The sequence below is a fragment of the Lampetra fluviatilis genome, chromosome 62 (genome assembly GCF_964198595.1).
Source record: "Lampetra fluviatilis chromosome 62, kcLamFluv1.1, whole genome shotgun sequence".
NCBI classification, from domain to species: domain Eukaryota; kingdom Metazoa; phylum Chordata; class Hyperoartia; order Petromyzontiformes; family Petromyzontidae; genus Lampetra; species Lampetra fluviatilis.
In genome coordinates, this window is record NC_136336.1 from 2,165,674 (window position 1) to 2,182,319 (window position 16,646).

The 16,646-nt window shown below is 55.3% G+C and overlaps 1 pseudogene across 1 annotated transcript in view; it reads left to right on the top strand.

Annotated features, from left to right (window-relative positions):
* Positions 1–16,646, top strand: part of LOC144951416 (zinc finger protein 385D-like) — a 56,279-nt pseudogene that overhangs the window by 23,178 nt on the left and 16,455 nt on the right. Inside the window, exon 2 of the transcript XR_013640478.1 lies at positions 15,931–16,079. The product of XR_013640478.1 is annotated as a zinc finger protein 385D-like (transcript). The remainder of the gene's footprint in view (positions 1–15,930; positions 16,080–16,646) is intronic.

Sequence of the window (16,646 nt, forward strand, 5' to 3'; positions counted from 1 at the left end):
GTGTGTCTGAGTGTGTGTGTGTGTCTGAACGTGTGTGTGTGTCTGAGTGTGTGTGTGTCTGAGTGTGTGTGTGTCTGAGTGTGTGTGTGTCTGAGTGTGTGTGTGTCTGAGTGTGTGTGTGTCTGAGTGTGTGTGTGTCTGTGGGGAGCGGTAATGTAGCGGTTATCGCGCTGCACTACTAAGATTTTTTATCTTTGTGTTTACCTGTGTGTGTGCACCTGTGTGTACCTGTGTGTACCTGTGTGTGCACCTGTGTGTGCACCTGTGTGTACCTGTGTGTACCTGTGTGTGCACCTGTGTGTGTACCTGTGTGTACCTGTGTGTGCACCTGTGTGTACCTGTGTGTACCTGTGTGTGCACCTGTGTGTGTACCTGTGTGTGTGTGCACCTGTGTGTGTGTGTGTACCTGTGTGTGTGTTTACCTGTGTGTGTGTACCTGTGTGTGTGCATCTGTGTGTACCTGTGTGTGTGTACCTGTGTGTGTGCACCTGTGTGTGTGCACCTGTGTGTGTGTGTGTACCTGTGTGTGTGTTTACCTGTGTGTGTGTGTACCTGTGTGTGTGTACCTGTGTGTGTGTTTACCTGTGTGTGTGTGTACCTGTGTGTGTGTACCTGTGTGTGTGTACCTGTGTGTGTGTGTACCTGTGTGCACCTGTGTGTGTTTACCTGTGTGTGTGTACCTGTGTGTGTGTACCTGTGTGTGTGCACCTGTGTGTACCTGTGTGTGTGCACCTGTGTGTGTGTGCACCTGTGTGTGTGTGTACCTGTGTGTGTACCTGTGTGTGTGCACCTGTGTGTACCTGTGTGTGTGCATCTGTGTGTACCTGTGTGTGTGCACCTGTGTGTGTGTCTACCTGTGTGTGTACCTGTGTGTGTGCACCTGTGTGTACCTGTGTGTGTGTGTACCTGTGTGTGTGTCTACCTGTGTGTGTACCTGTGTGTGTGTACCTGTGTATACCTGTGTGTGTGCACCTGTGTGTACCTGTGTGTGTGTACCTGTGTGTGTGCACCTGTGTGTGTGTACCTGTGTGTGTGTGTACCTGTGTGTGCTGGATTGTGTGAGGAGCTCACAAGTCCTTGAAAGATCTGGGCAAAGTCCCATCAGTGAGCTCCTCCGGCAGGCAAGGCTGCGTTGGCTGGGTCATGTAGCCCGCATGCCCAGCCACCGCATGCCTAAACAGCTTTTGTTCGGCCGGATCGAGGGGGCTAAACGGGCGCGGCACGGGCTAGAGAAGAGATGGAGTGATGTGGTACAGGAGGACGTGGAGCTGAGTGGACTTGCCGATGACTGGTACCAGCGGTGTCAAGATCGGCCTCAGTGGAGGAGGCTCGTGAAGGACGCTACTGGGCAGTTGGAGGCAGTCGCCCTCCAACAACAACGGAGGGCGGAGGAGCGACGCTCACAACAACGAGCGGAGCGCCGGGTGGCTAAAGCACAGCAAGTTGGTACAGTAGGGGGCACAGGTGGTGCATCAGCCAGTCATCTCGGTCATCTCGGTCAGTCGACCCGTGGCACCTGGGTCTGCCCCGTGACCTCCTGCCAGCGAGCGTTCGACACTTCACGTGGCCTCAAGGTGCACATGGCCTGGCACAAGCGTCGTGGTGACGTCACCGCCACTTAGTGGCGAATGGCGGTTGTTGTGTCTACCTGTGTGTGTCTTTGTGTGTGTGTCTACCTGTGTGTTTCTGTGTGTGTGTACCTGTGTGTGTGTACCTGTGTGTGTGTCTACCTGTGTATGTGTCTACCTGTGTGTGTCTGTGTGTGTGTACCTGTGTGTGTGTACCTGTGTGTGTGTGTGTACCTGTGTGTGTGTCTTTGTGCTCATGTGGGGGGGTGGGGGGGTCACGGCAGTCCTCTTCACCGTGACCCTGTGTGAGTGACCCCCCTGCTGAGGCTGTGCGGCTCCTGGGGGGGGGGGGGGGCCGGGGCCCCCGCGTTGAGCTCAGGGGGGTGACCTCGAGGTGTCCCCGGGCAGAGCGGCTATGCGAGCCCCGTGGTCTCATCGCGGCCTACCGATCCATACTCGGCCTCTCTGTGCTATGGGGAAAGGGACGTTGTCTGAAACATCGCCTATTGTACGTTGAACTTCTTTCGCACCGTACGTAGCCAACCGTGCCAATTGGAGGCGCGGAGGAAGGACAGCAAACAAAAGACAAAGGCAGCAGTTCTAAATATAGTATTTTGTCAAATCTAGATGACTTCCAAAGTGCTTCGCTCACAGTGGCATCCTGATATGGGAAGGGAGAGCGTTCCAGACGGCCGCAGAAGCGCATCTGAAAGCGCGCGAGGCATCGAACCGTCTTTGTTCGATGGCCAGACAGAGCAGCGTCGCACGTGATAGGATGTCCCTGTTCAGGCCCCACGCGCACGGCCCGTTTGGTTGTTGACGATCAAAGGAACCAGTCCTGGACTCGGAGCGCGTTGAGTTTCATTCTACCAGAGGCACCACGGTGGCTAGGAGATGGTAACGACCTCGCCTTGTCTACAGGAGGGCGTGGGTTTGATCCCGACCCCGACGCCTGCTGCTGTATGTCTGGAGTTTGCGTGTCTCTCTCTCTCATCATCATCACGGTGGCTAGGAGATGTTAACTACCTCGCCTGGTATGCAGGAGGGCGTGGGTTCGATCCCGCCCCTGACGCCTGCTGCTGCTGCTGCTGTATATCTGGAGTCTGCGCGTCTCTCTCTAAGTCCTCCGCTCTTTCCCTTCCACATTTAGAATCGACATCACGCGTTGAGGAGTTATTTGGCTGCTGCTATGAACGTCCGCGTGATGATGATGACGACGATGAGCCCACTTCGTTGAACTGCTATCATTTGTGATAGGGGCCGTCCATAAATGACGTCACGTACCTGGGGGAGGGGGGTTCAGACATTTGTGACGATGTGTGACGAGGGGGGGGGGGTTTGAGAAATGTGACGTCACATCAAAATGCGCAACTTTAAATCAATATGAACAACACGTTCTACTTAATTAAATAGACGTTTTAATAAATGTTTATCCTACAGCATCAGAGTGCAGCGCCACATTAAATACGCACTACAATGACCACAGTTTAAAGCGATTTGAAGCATATTTTATTTTCAAAATGGAAACATGGTTTTGGGGGGGGGGGGCAGAGCTTTGTGACGTCATATTTGAGGGGGGGGGGGGTCTGACTTTTTGTGACGCCGTGTGACGAAGGGGGGGGGGGGGTAAAAAATCGTCCAAAATCGCGTGACGTCATTTATGGACGGCCCCATAGCCGGGGTCTCTGATGAACACAGAGAGCCCCGCTCGCAGCTCGGTGGGGGCTTCACCTGGCGAAGTAAACCGGTCTCAGCTGCAGCCAGCGGCGCTCCTGCGAGCGGCCTCGGCAGCGTGGCTGGCGGAGGAGGAGGCCGGGTTCCTCGCGGTGGCGATCCGCGCCCCGTTTAAAGAGGTTCGCGGCTCGAACCCGGGCAGCCAGGCCCACCCCGGTTAATGCCGTGGCGTGACCTGGAACTTTCCTCCGCGTCGGCGTCGTTGGGAGCGAGAGCCGCACGAGGCCTGCCCACGTGGTGGCCGTGATGTTACCATCGCCAATGAACACAATTTTACTACGAAGTTACCATCGCCAATGAACACAATTTGACTACCAGGTTACCATCGCCAATGAACACAATTTTACTACGAGGTTACCATCGCCAATGAACACATTTGACTACCAGGTTACCATCGCCAATGAACACAATTTTACTACGAGGTTACCATCGCCAATTAACACAATTTGACTACCAGGTTACCATTGCCAATGAACACAATTTTACTACGAGGTTACCATCGCCAATTAACACAATTTGACTATCAGGTTACCATCGCCAATGAACAAAATTTGACTCCCAGGTTACCATCGCCAATGAACAAAATTTGACTCCCAGGTTACCATCGCCAATGAACAAAATTTGACTCCCAGGTTACCATCGCCAATGAACACAATTTTACTACCAGGTTACCATCACCAATGAACACAATTTTACTACCAGGTTACCATCGCCAATGAACACAATTTTACTACCAGGTTACCATCGCCAATGAACACAATTTGACTATCAGGTTACCATCGCCAATGAACACAATTTTACTACCAGGTTACCATCACCAATGAACACAATTCGACTACCAGGTTACCATCACCAATGAACACAATTCGACTACCAGGTTACCATCACCAATTAACACAATTTGACTACGAGGTTACCATCGTCAATGAACACAATTTGACTACCAGGTTACCATCGCCATTGAACAAAATTTGACTACGAGGTTACCATCGCCAATTAACACAATTTTATTACCATGTTACCATGCTTTCACCTCCGACCGCACGCGGGCACGTGGGAGGGGGTCACGTGGGAGGGCGTCACGTGGGGACGAGTCACGTGGGGACGATGCGTCACGTGCAACGATTGTTCTCCCTTGACGTCAGATTACAAAGACAAATGTACCCCCCACTCCTGGATTGCCTCAACAGACTATTGGGGCAAGTGCTGTGCTCCTATGAAGGCCGGCACGGCACACGAGGGGGTGGGTGGCCAGCACCTCGCCCGGCCGCCTTTGTCTCCCCAGTGGCGCTGTTTACACACCGCACCGGGTGCTCATTTGAGGCTGAGTCGACCTAGGGGAGGCACAGGACCGGTTCACATAATCGCTGTCACTGGTGTTGGGCGTGAGCGGGAAACTCGGAGCAAGAGGAGGGGGAGGGGGTGAGGGAGGGGAGGGGGTGAGGAGGGGAGAGGGTGAGGAGGGGAGGGGGTGAGGAGGGGAGGGGGTGAGGAGGGGAGGGGGGTGAGGAGGGGAGGGGGTGAGGAGGGGAGGGGGTGAGGAGGGGAGAGGGTGAGGAGGGGAGAGGGTGAGGAGGGGAGGGGGTGAGGAGGGGAGGGGGGTGAGGAGGGGAGGGGGTGAGGAGGGGAGGGGGTGAGGAGGGGAGAGGGTGAGGAGGGGAGGGGGTGAGGAGGGGAGGGGGTGAGGAGGGGAGGGGGGTGAGGAGGGGAGGGGGTGAGGGAGGGGAGGGTGAGGAGGGGAGGGTGAGGAGGGGAGGGGGTGAGGAGGGGAGGGGGTGAGGAGGGGAGGGTGAGGAGGGGAGGGGGTGAGGAGGGGAGGGGGGTGAGGAGGGGGAGGGGAGGAGGTGGCGAGGGTGGCGAGGGGGGGGAGCTGTGGGTCGCATCTGTTCCATCTGTCGATGACTGCCGCGCGTGGCAGTGTCACGCCCGTCTGGGTGAGTGTTGTGGGGGAGGGGAGCGGTGGCGCAGTGGTTAGCGCACTGCGCTACCAACCCGGCCACCAGAGTTCGATTCACGCGTCCCACATCGGTGACGAGGCATTTTGAACCGATCATGGGCCTCCGCTAGGTTGACTCGGCCCTCAAAACCTAATCCAGTACGCACACATACCAAAAACAAAGATCCCCCGCATAGCCTGTAACAGACTATAGGGGCAAGTGCTGTTAGCGAGCAGCACCTATGAAGGCCGGAACGGCACACGAAGGGGTGGGTGGCCAACACCACGCCCGGCCGCCTTTGTCTCCCCCGGTGGCGATGTCTACACACCGCGGCAGGTACTCATTTGAGGCTGAGTCGACCTAGGGGAGGCCCAGGACCGGTTCAGATAATCGTCACTGGTGTTGGTGGCCGTGAGCGGGGAATCGAACTCGGGTCGCCGGCTTCAAACCGCAGCGTTAACCACCACCTCCCCCCTCCTCCACCCCCCCCTCCTCTCCCCCTCTCCCCCACCCTCTCCCTCACCCCCCCCCCCTCTCCTACTACTAGTCTGACGTTTCGGGCAATGTCCCTTCATCGGATTGGAGAGGACAGAGAAAACAGTGGCCCGCTTTGTAGGTTGTATAATTGCAGTGGACAAATTGAGATGTGTCAATGCGTACTCTTTTTGGTTCTTTCGGTAAAGTCGCGTCGCTAGAAAAATAAAAGAGATCACGACGCATCGTCCGCTTTCCCGCCTCATGGCGGACGCTTGTGTTGCGCCCGAAACGTCGTGATTTGTTCGATTTTTCTACCCACGTGACTTTACCGAAAGAGCCAACGAGTATGGATTCCTGCAGTCACGAAAGCTTCAAATCAATAATATTTAAATGTATATTTATTTATTTTTAAATACGTGCAGTTACATGTGTATTTATTTATTTATATATTCTCCCTCCCCCCCCCCCCCCAATTGGTCGATCTCTGGCAGGCTCTCGCAGCCCGCGGAATTGGATATCACAGAGCCACCTCCCAGTGTGGTGGCGGTGCCCCTGGTGATAGTCGCAGTGCTGGGTGTGTCGGTTGTCATGGTGGTGGTAGTTGGTGGTGGTGGTGGTGATGGTTGTGGTGGTGGTATTTGTAGTGGTAGTTGTGGTTATGATGGTTGTGGTAGTGGTGGTGGTATTTGTAGTGGTAGTTGTGGTTATGATGGTTGTGGTAGTGGTGGTGGCATTTGTCGTGGTAGTTGTGGTGGTGGTGGTTGTTATGATGGTTGTGGTAGTGGTGGTGGCATTTGTAGTGGTAGTTGCGGTGGTGGTTATGATGGTTGTGGTAGCGGTGGTGATGGTTGTGGTATTTATTGTTGTGGTATTGGTATTTGTGGTGGTGGTTGTGGTATTTGTGGTGGTTGTGATGGTGGTATTTGTGGTGGTGGTAGTGGTGGTGGTGGTGGTGGCGGTGGCGCTGGTGATGGTTGTGATATTTGTGGTGGTGGTGGCGGTGGTGGTGGCGCTGGTGATGGTTGTGGTATTTGTTGTTGTGGTAGTGGTATTTGTGGTGGTGGTGGTGGTTGTGGTGGTTGTTGAGCGGTGGGCGGGGGTCTGTTGGTGTCACATTAAATCTGCGGGATTATATCTCTCCCAGCCCCTGTGGGCGACATAAACCCGTTCCTCTGGTTCGTCCCACCCCACACACCCACCCATCATCCCTCCCTCCCACCCACACACCATCACCATCATCACCACCACCATCATCATCATCCATTCAAACGGCAGCAGCAGCAGCAGCAGCAGCACCAGCATCACCGCCATCACCTGCATCATCGACATCGACATCTATAACATCAGCAGCGCCATCATCACCATCATCATCATCGCCTGCATCGCCTGCATCGCCATCAACTGCATCACCATCATCATCATCACCATCATCACCATCATCACCACCATCACCACCATCACCACCATCGCTATCTCCACGCCAGCGAGCCGTCGCAGGACGTGGTTAGAGGCAGCAGCGAGGGTTGATGGATCTCGCAAAGATGCCGTGGTGCCCCATTGGCGAGTGTCTAGGCGGTACTACAGGAAAGTGTGTGGACTAATCTCCATCTGTCCCATCTCACGCCCTTCCTGCCGTCCGAGGCCATGCACAAGGCTGTCCTTAATTACACTTTTTCTGGCAAAAGGTATTCCAACGATTTTAAGGTAATTTTTGGGGTGCTGATTCCAAATCTGGCATCAGTTTTTGTCTATCACATCAGGTTTTTGAGATATCAAATATTGCATTTTCAATCAAAACGGCAGAAGAAAAATATTAAATAAAAAGTGGATATCTACATAAAATTATATTATAAACACACTATCCTAAAAATACAGCACCATATGTTAACACTAAAGCAGTCACTGACTCGCAACAACTTGCAATCATAAGTGACGGAGTTAATTTCGGGTAAAATCAATGAAAATGGGGTATGCCGATAGCATAAAAATGAGATGTGATAGAGCAAATCTGAGATCAGATTTGGAATCAGCACCCTGAAATTAGTCTAAAACAGCTGCAAAAGTCCAGGCCCAGAAAAAAAATGTTGTTTTTGTTGTTGACCAGTGTTATGAGACCATGCGTTCACCCACACGAACTGTGTGTGGCAAATGTTGACTTCATTCCTTGCAAAGGGTTTCTATTTGCAAGGCGCATGTTCGACACAACGACGTGTGGCTAATGCAGCGGCATGATCCCTTGCGAAGGGTTTCCGTTTGGTGTTTTCACATCTTAACACGACTGCTGTTTTATTGGCAGAGAGGGTCGAACCTCGTCTTGTATTCTGATACTGGCAATGGCGGTCCCATGATCTGTTTGGTGTTTGAACATCCTAGCACAGAAAGGGTAAAATCTGTTCTTATTTTAAATTATTGGATACTGGCCAAACGGTCCCATGGCAATCTCCATCTGTTCCATCTGGAGGGGGATCGAGTGTTGCCCCCCCCCTCCGCCACCACCCCCCCTCGCAGGTGTGGGGGGGGGGGGGGTCTCTTCCCACGTGGTATCACCGCGGTCGTTCGTGGAGTTGTCTAAACGGCTCAATGTAGGACCGCAGAGCTTGGGGCAAATGTTAGCGGCCTCCTGGGCGCTTTGCCTGACGTCTCCCCGAGCCTCCCAGTTACACGGAGATCGGTTCCAGCATAGTACGAATCGGAGCGACTCAAATCAGAGCGACTCAAATCGGAGCGACTCAAATCGGAGCGACTCAAATCAGAGCGACTCAAATCGGAGCGACTCAAATCGGAGCGACTCAAATAGGAGCGACTCAAATCGGAGCGACTCAAATCAGAGGCGACACTCAAATCGGAGCGACTCAAAATCGGAGCGACTCAAATCGGAGCGACTCAAATCGGAGCAACTCAAATCAGAGCGACTCAAATCGGAGCGACTCAAATCAGAGAGACTCAAATCGGAGCGACTCAAATCGGAGCGACTCAAATCAGAGCGACTCAAATCGGAGCGACTCAAATCGGAGCGACTCAAATCGGAGCGACTCAAATCGGAGCGACTCAAATCAGAGCGACTCAAATCGGAGCGACTCAAATCGGAGCGACTCAAATCAGAGCGACCTCAAATCGGAGCGACCTCAAATCAGAGCGACTCAAATCGGAGCGACTCAAATCGGAGCGACTCAAATCGGAGCGACTCAAATCAGAGCGACTCAAATCGGAGCGACTCAAATCGGAGCGACTCAAATCGGAGCGACTCAAATCGGAGCGACTCAAATCAGAGCGACTCAAATCGGAGCGACTCAAATCAGAGCGACTCAAATCGGAGCGACTCAAATCGGAGCGACTCAAATCGGAGCAACTCAAATCGGATCATTCTCAGTCCACTGGTGGATGAAAGCCTCCTCCCCTCGTCGTGTGGGCCATGGGGGGGGGGGGGGTGTTGTAGTTGTTGTTATAGCCATACTTCACCTCGCTGCGCAGCGCGGGTTGGTGGGAGGGGGGGAGGGCATAGATGGGGCATAGATGGGACGTGGCATCACCACAAGAGCAACCATCACTATCACCATCATCAGGACCATCACCAGCACCATCATCAGTACCAACACAAACATCAGGACCATCACAAACACCATCATCAGGACCAACACCATCATCAGTACCATCACCATCATCAGGTCCATCACCATCATCAGGTCCAACACCATCATCAGGTCCATCACCATCATCAGGTCCATCACCATCATCAGGACCATCACCATCATCAGGTCCATCACCATCATCAGGTCCATCACCATCATCAGGTCCATCACCATCATCAGGTCCATCACCATCATCAGGTCCATCACCATCATCAGGTCCATCACCATCATCAGGTCCATCACCATCATCAGGTCCATCACCAATCATCAGGTCCATCACCATCATCAGGTCCAACACCATCATCAGGTCCAACACCATCATCAGGTCCATCACCATCATCAGGTCCATCACCATCATCAGGTCCATCACCATCATCAGGTCCATCACCATCATCAGGACCATCACCATCATCAGGTCCATCACCGTCATCAGGTCCATCACCAACATCAGTACCATCACCATCATCAGTACCATCACCAGCACCAACAACATCAACAACAACCCGCACCATCACATCCACCAGCACCGCGACCATCCCCAACACCATCCACCTTCCTCGCCCACACAATTAACCCTCTCTCGTAATAAGAGCTCCAACATCTAACACCCCCCCCACACACACCCCCCACAGCCCCTCCCCCCACAGCCCCCCCCCCACCCCCCACAGCCCCTCCCCCCACAGCCCCTCCCCCCACACCCCCCCCCCCTCCCCCCACAGCCCCTCCCCCCACAGCCCCCCCCCCCACCCCCCCACAGCCCCCCACAGCCCCCACAGCCCCCACAGCCCCGCCCCTCGCTCCCTCTCGTCCAAACTTGATCCGTGCACCGCTCTCTCGGCCGAGCCGATAATGAGCGAGTCGCACTCACGTCACCCGCCCCCTCCTCACATCCTCCTTCTTTGTGTGTGTCTCTCTCTCTCTCTGTCTGTCTCTGTGTGTTGTGTCTTTCTGGTGTCTCTCTGTCTGTGTTGTGTCTGTCTCTCTCTCTCTGTCTCTCTGGGGTGTCTCTCTGTCTGTGTTGTCTCTCTATGTCTCTCTGGGGTGTCTCTCTGTCTGTCTTGTGTCTCTCTGGGGTGTCTCTCTGTCTGTGTTGTGTCTCTCTGGGGTGTCTCTCTGTCTGTGTTGTGTCTCTCTCCTGTCTGTGTTGTCTTTCTCTCTCTGTCTGTCTTGTGTCTCTCTATTCTCTCTGTCTTGTGTCTCTCTGGGGTGTCTCTCTGTCTGTGTTGTGTCTCTCTCTGTGTCTCTCTGTCTGTGTTGTGTGTCTCTCTTTCTCTGTCTCTCTGGGGTGTCTATCTGTGTTGTGTCTCTCTCTCTCTGTCTGTGTTGTGTCTCTCTCTCTCTCTGTGTCTCTCTTTGGTGTCTCTGTGGTGTGTCTCTCCCTGCGGAGTCTCTCTCTGTCTGTGTTCTCTCTCTGTCTCTCTGTGTCTCTCTGTCTGTGTTCTCTCTCTGTCTCTCTGTGTCTCTCTGTCTGTGTTCTGTCCTCTCTTTGGTGTCTCTGTGTCTCTCTCCCTACTGAGTCTCGACTTGCCCCGACTCCTCTTAGAGCCGCTTAGATCGAGAGCGCGTCACAGCACACAGACAAAGATCCCCCGCGTAGCCTCCGACAGACCGTCGGGGCAAGTGCCGTCAGCGAGTAGCAACCCACTGAGGCCCGAGCAGCGCACGAGGGGGTTGGGTGGCCAGCACCACGCCCGGCCGCCGATGTCTACACAACGGCACCCGCTACTCATTAAGGCCGAGTCGACCTAGGGGGGAGGATCCGAGACGGGTCGCGTCACCTCGGCACGCGGTCTGCGATGCAGATGAGGCCGGGACATTCCTGTGGCGAGGGGGGGGGGTCGGTTATTGTGGGGGGGGGGGGGTCGAGGGGGTTAATGTGGGGGCGGGGGGGGGTTCGAGGGGGTTAATGTGGGGGGGGGGGGGGGCAGGGGAGCGAGACGTTGACAACCCACATCCCCTAAAACCCTTTGTAGGGGGCGCTCAGAGCACAGTTGACGGGGAGTAAATGAACGCGCTAATTCGTGCGTGTATGTTTGTTGAACTTCCTTTGCACCGTACGTGGCCAACGCGTGCTCGTCGGAGGGTGCACGCGGGGGGGGGGGGTGAAGAACAAACAATCTAAACGCAGCAACAACAGCAGCAACAACAACAACAGCAACAACAACAACAACAAGCAGAGCGTCTTCCATCGCGTTCATTCGAAAGCGGGCACAGCTCCGGCGGCGTGGTGGAGAGGAACGTTCCAGACGGCCGCAGCAGCGGCACCTTTGGAGGCGCCGCGCGATGCGGGCGACCTCCGCGCTCTCTGTTCGACGTTTCGCACCATCATGAGCGGAGTCGACGTGACGGTGTTTTTACGACTCCTCGACGATGTGGACAGCGACGGTGTCGTTGTGGTCGATTTGTGGCGGGTGAACAGGGTTTGAGAACAGGGTTTGAGAACAGGTTTGAGAACAGGGTTGTGAACAGGGTTGTGAACAGGGTTGTGAACAGGGTTGTGAACAGGGTTGTGAACAGGGTTGTGAACAGGTTTGAGAACAGGGGTTGTGAACAGGGTTGTGAACAGGGGTTGTGAACAGGGGTTGTGAACAGGGTTGTGAACAGGGTTGTGAACAGGGTTGTGAACAGGTTTGAGAACAGGGGGTTGTGAACAGGGTTGTGAACAGGGTTGTGAACAGGGTTGTGAACAGGGTTGTGAACAGGGTTGTGAACAGGGGTTGTGAACAGGGGTTGTGAACAGGGTTGTGAACAGGGTTGTGAACAGGGTTGTGAACAGGGTTGTGAACAGGGTTGTGAACAGGTTTGAGAACATGGTTGTGAACAGGGTTTGTGAACCGGCACTGGTGCTGTAGTGGTTAGCGCTGCACTGCGCTAACCACTGCAGCACCAGTGACGATTATTCTGAACCGGTACTGGGCATCCCCTAGGTCGACTCAGCCTCAAATGCGTACCTGGCGCGGGTGTGTAAACGTCGCCACTGGGGACACAAAAGGCGGCCGGGCGTGGTGCTGGCCACCCACCCCCCTCGTGTGCCGTGCCGGCCTTTATAGGTCCTACCCGCTAACAGCACTTGCCCCAACAGTCCGTGAAGGCTACACGGGGGATCTTTGTCTATGTTTTGGTGAACCCCAGACGAACCCACCAGGGTGCCGGTTGGATTCGTGTCACCGGCACGGTCATTACGACCCCCTGTCTCTCTCTCTGTCTCTCTCTCTCTGTCTCTCTGTCTGTCTCTCTCTCTCTGTCTGTCTCTCTGTCTCTGTCTCTCTGTCTGTCTCTCTGTCTCTGTCTCCCTCTGTCTCTCTGTCTCTGTCTCTCTGTCTGTCTCTCTGTCTCTGTCTCTCTGTCTGTCTCTCTCTCTCTGTCTCTCTCTGTCTGTCTCTCTATCTGTCTCTCTCTCTCTGTCTCTCTCTGTCTGTCTGTCTCTGTCTGTCTCTCTCTGTCTGTCTCTCTGTCTGTCTCTCTCTCTCTCTCTGTCTGTCTCTCTGTCTCTGTCTCTCTGTCTGTCTCTCTGTCTTTGTCTCCCTCTGTCTCTCTGTCTCTGTCTCTCTGTCTGTCTCTCTGTCTCTGTCTCTCTGTCTGTCTCTCTCTCTCTGTCTCTCTCTGTCTGTCTCTCTATCTGTCTCTCTCTCTCTGTCTCTCTCTGTCTGTCTGTCTCTGTCTGTCTCTCTCTGTCTGTCTCTGTCTGTCTCTCTGTCTCTTTCTCTGTCTCTCTCTCTGTCTCTCTCTGTCTCTCTCTGTCTCTCTCTCTGTCACCGCGAGGCACGACACCTCCAGTGAGCTTCAGCAGTGCGATGATCAACGCGTCTGCTGCCAGCCAAGGCCGGCCGGGCTGCTGATGAGGCACTCGAACGCCGAAGCCGCTCTTCTCGAACGCGCTTTGCCCAGCGCCGAATCGGGTCCGCCGCTTGCTGATGGCATGCACGCTCGCAGAATGCTCGACGGGCCGGTGGGATGTGTTGAATAAATAAATAAAAATAGATATACACTTGTATTTGTAGAGGTACAAATGTGGGAAGGAAGGCTCTGGCTGCTGAATCGTTGGTAGATTAAAAGTGTGATGGTGAAACGTCTTCTCAGCAAGGCGGCAAGCTCCGTGCATCGAACTCCCCTTGGCTCGCACTTCACCAGGCAGGGCGGAGCGCGTCAATCAGGGTCCCCCCCCCTCCTCTCACCCCCTCCCCCCTTCTCCCCCCTCCCCCCTTCTCCCCTTCTCCCCCCCCTTCTCCCACCCCCTCCCCCCCCTTCTCCCACCCCCTCCCCCCCCTTCTCCCACCCCCCTCCCCCCTTCTCCCACCCCCTCCCCCCCTTCTCCCACCCCTCCCCCCTTCTCCCACCCCTCCCCCCATCTCACCCCCCTCCCTTCTCTTCAGCACCCCCACCCTCAATGGATTATCATCTCTCATTACTGTACTCCCCATCCACGCACCACCGCCCCCACCCCCTCGTCTCCCTCCCCTCTACCCCGCTCCCCCCCTCCCCTATAGCCCTCTCGTCCCCCCTCCCCCATTCATCTTTCCCCTTCCCACCTCCACACCCCCCTGGCCCCTCCCCCCTGGCCCCTCCCCTCTGGCCCCTCCCCTGGCCCCTCTCCCCCCGTCTCCCCCCTTCTCACCCGCGAGCCAATTCCTCCACCCTCCCCCTCTATCCCCCCTCCCCTCTATCCCCCCTCCCCTCTACCCCCCCCTCCTCGCTACCCCCCCTCCCCTCTACCCCCCCTCCCCTCTACCCCCCCTCCCCTCTACCCCCCCTCCTCGCTACCCCCCCCCTCTATCCCCCCTCCCCTCTATCCCCCCTCCCCTCTATCCCCCCTCCCCGCTACCCCTCCCCCTCCATCCCCCTCCCCTCTATCCCCCCTCCCCTCTACCCCCCCTCCCCTCTACCCCCCCACGCCCCGCCCCCCATCCCGCGGCAGCATCTGTGCACTCAGAGCTCCAGGTGGCGAGCCGCTTCACGCAGCCGCTCATTGTGAACACATCCGCGGTCGCGGACGCGGTCCGTCGCTTTCCCCCTCCTAGCTCGTGCGAGCGGCAAGTGCGCCCTGGGGGAAATCTGCCCCCCGCAATGCCCTGGGGCAAATCTGCCCCCCCCCCCCCCCATAATGTCCTGGGGGCTCTCTGCCCCCCCCCCCCACAATGCCCTGAGGGCACTCTTCCCCCCGCAATGCCCTGGGGGCTTTGGCTTCAGCAGTGAACTCAGGAACGAGGAGACTGTCTCGATCCGCGTGCGAGAGCGAGTCAGGGCGCCGAGTAATTGACTCCGGGAAAGATTTTCAGATATTTGACACTCGCAAGCAAGGCCCTCGCTATGTCAGCGATGGGGCATTTCGCAACGTCTCCGAGTCGTTTCCCCACTTCAACAAGAACAACAATAAAACCGGTGGGAGGCTCGCCGTTGTAACGAATTGCACTCGAGATGACGAGTCGCCTTGAACGGCACACGGAAGCGGACACCACAGAGCTACCTCCGAGTTCGTTGAGTGGCGCTCCCGTCCACGCACAGTCGAGGGCATGGCTCCTCACACTCTGCCCTGCCCCACGGGGCAGTCGGCTCCCCGCACGGCGGTCTGTGGGTGGTTTATATGCGTGTGGGCACTGGTGGCCGATCCGAGGTCATCAATTCGCTACACTTGAGAACCCGGTTTACTCACAACTCGGTCTCTGTACGAGTTAATGGGTCTCTGTCGTGAGTCTATGGGTCTCTGTGTGAGTCTATGGGTCTCTGTGCGAGTCTATGGGTCTCTGTGTGAGTCTATGGGTCTCTGTGCGAGTCTATGGGTCTCTGTGTGAGTCTATGTGTCTCTGTGCGAGTGTATGGGTCTCTGTGTGAGTCCATGGATCCCTTTCTGGATCTATGGGTCTCTGTACGAGTTAATGGGTCTCTGTGCGAGGTGTATGGGTCTCTGTGCGAGTCCATGGATCCCTTTCTGGATATATGGGTCTCTGTACGAGTTAATGGGTCTCTGTGTGAGTCTATTGGTCTCTGTGTGAGTCTATGGGTCTCTGTGCGAGTCTATGGGTCCCTTTATGGGTCTCTGTGCGAGTCTATGTGTCTCTGTGTGAGTCTATGGGTCTCTGTGCGAGTCTATGGGTATTTGTGTGAGTCTATGGATCCCTTTATGGGTCTCTGTGCGAGTCTATGTGTCTCTGTGCGAGTCTATGGATCTCTATGCGAGTCTATTGGTCTCTGTGTGAGTCTATGGGTCTCTGTGCGAGTCTATGTGTCTCTGTGCGAGTCTATGATCTCTGTGCGAGTCTATTGGTCTCTGTGTGAGTCTATGGATCCCTTTATGGGTCTCTATTTGAGTCTACTATGGATCTTTGCGTGAGTCTATGGGTCTCTGTGCGAGTCAATGGATTTCAGTGCGAGTCTATGAATCTCTGTGCGAGTCTATGAATCTCTGTGCGAGTCTATGCATCTCTGTGTGACTTAAAACACAGTGGGGGGAGGGGGCGCGCTCACACGAACCCCACCCAGAGATGGGGGCCAGAGTCGCTCATTGAACCCAGCTCCCTTCTTGCTGCAGTCACCCTGCACCCTATGAACTGCCCCGTGTCTGTCCCCCCCCCCTTGCCCACGACGCAGGAGGCGCGTGCCAGGGGGGTGTGGGCCCCCAGCCCCTCCACGCCCGCCCCGCGATGCCCCTTCAGCACCCGGCAGGACTCAAGAGCTTCCTCCCCTTCCAGGGGGAGGGCGCGCCCACGAGACTCAGCCTCTTCCACAACTTCCCGAATGTGAGCGGCCTCCTCAGCCTTCACAGACTGTCAGGGCAAGTGCTGTGGGTGATGTGAAACACAAAGATAAAGATTGCCCCCCGTGTAGCCTTCACAGACTGTCAGGGCAAGTGCTGTGGGTGATGTAAAACACAAAGATAAAGATTGCCCCCCGTGTAGCCTTCGCAGACTGTCAGGGCAAGTGCTGTGGGTGATGTGAAACACAAAGATAAAGATTGCCCCCCGTGTAGCCTTCGCAGACTGTCAGGGCAAGTGCTGTGAGTGATGTAAAACACAAAGATAAAGATTGCCCCCCGTGTAGCCTTCACAGACTGTCAGGGCAAGTGCTGTGAGTGATGTAAAACACAAAGATAAAGATTGCCCCCCGTGTAGCCTTCGCAGACTGTCAGGGCAAGTGCTGTGAGTGATGTAAAACACAAAGATAAAGATTGCCCCCCGTGTAGCCTTCGCAGACTGTCAGGGCAAGTGCTGTGAGTGATGTAAAACACAAAGATAAAGATTGCCCCCCGTGTAGCCTTCACAAACTGTCAGGGCAAGTGTTGTGGGTGATGTGAAACACAAAGATAA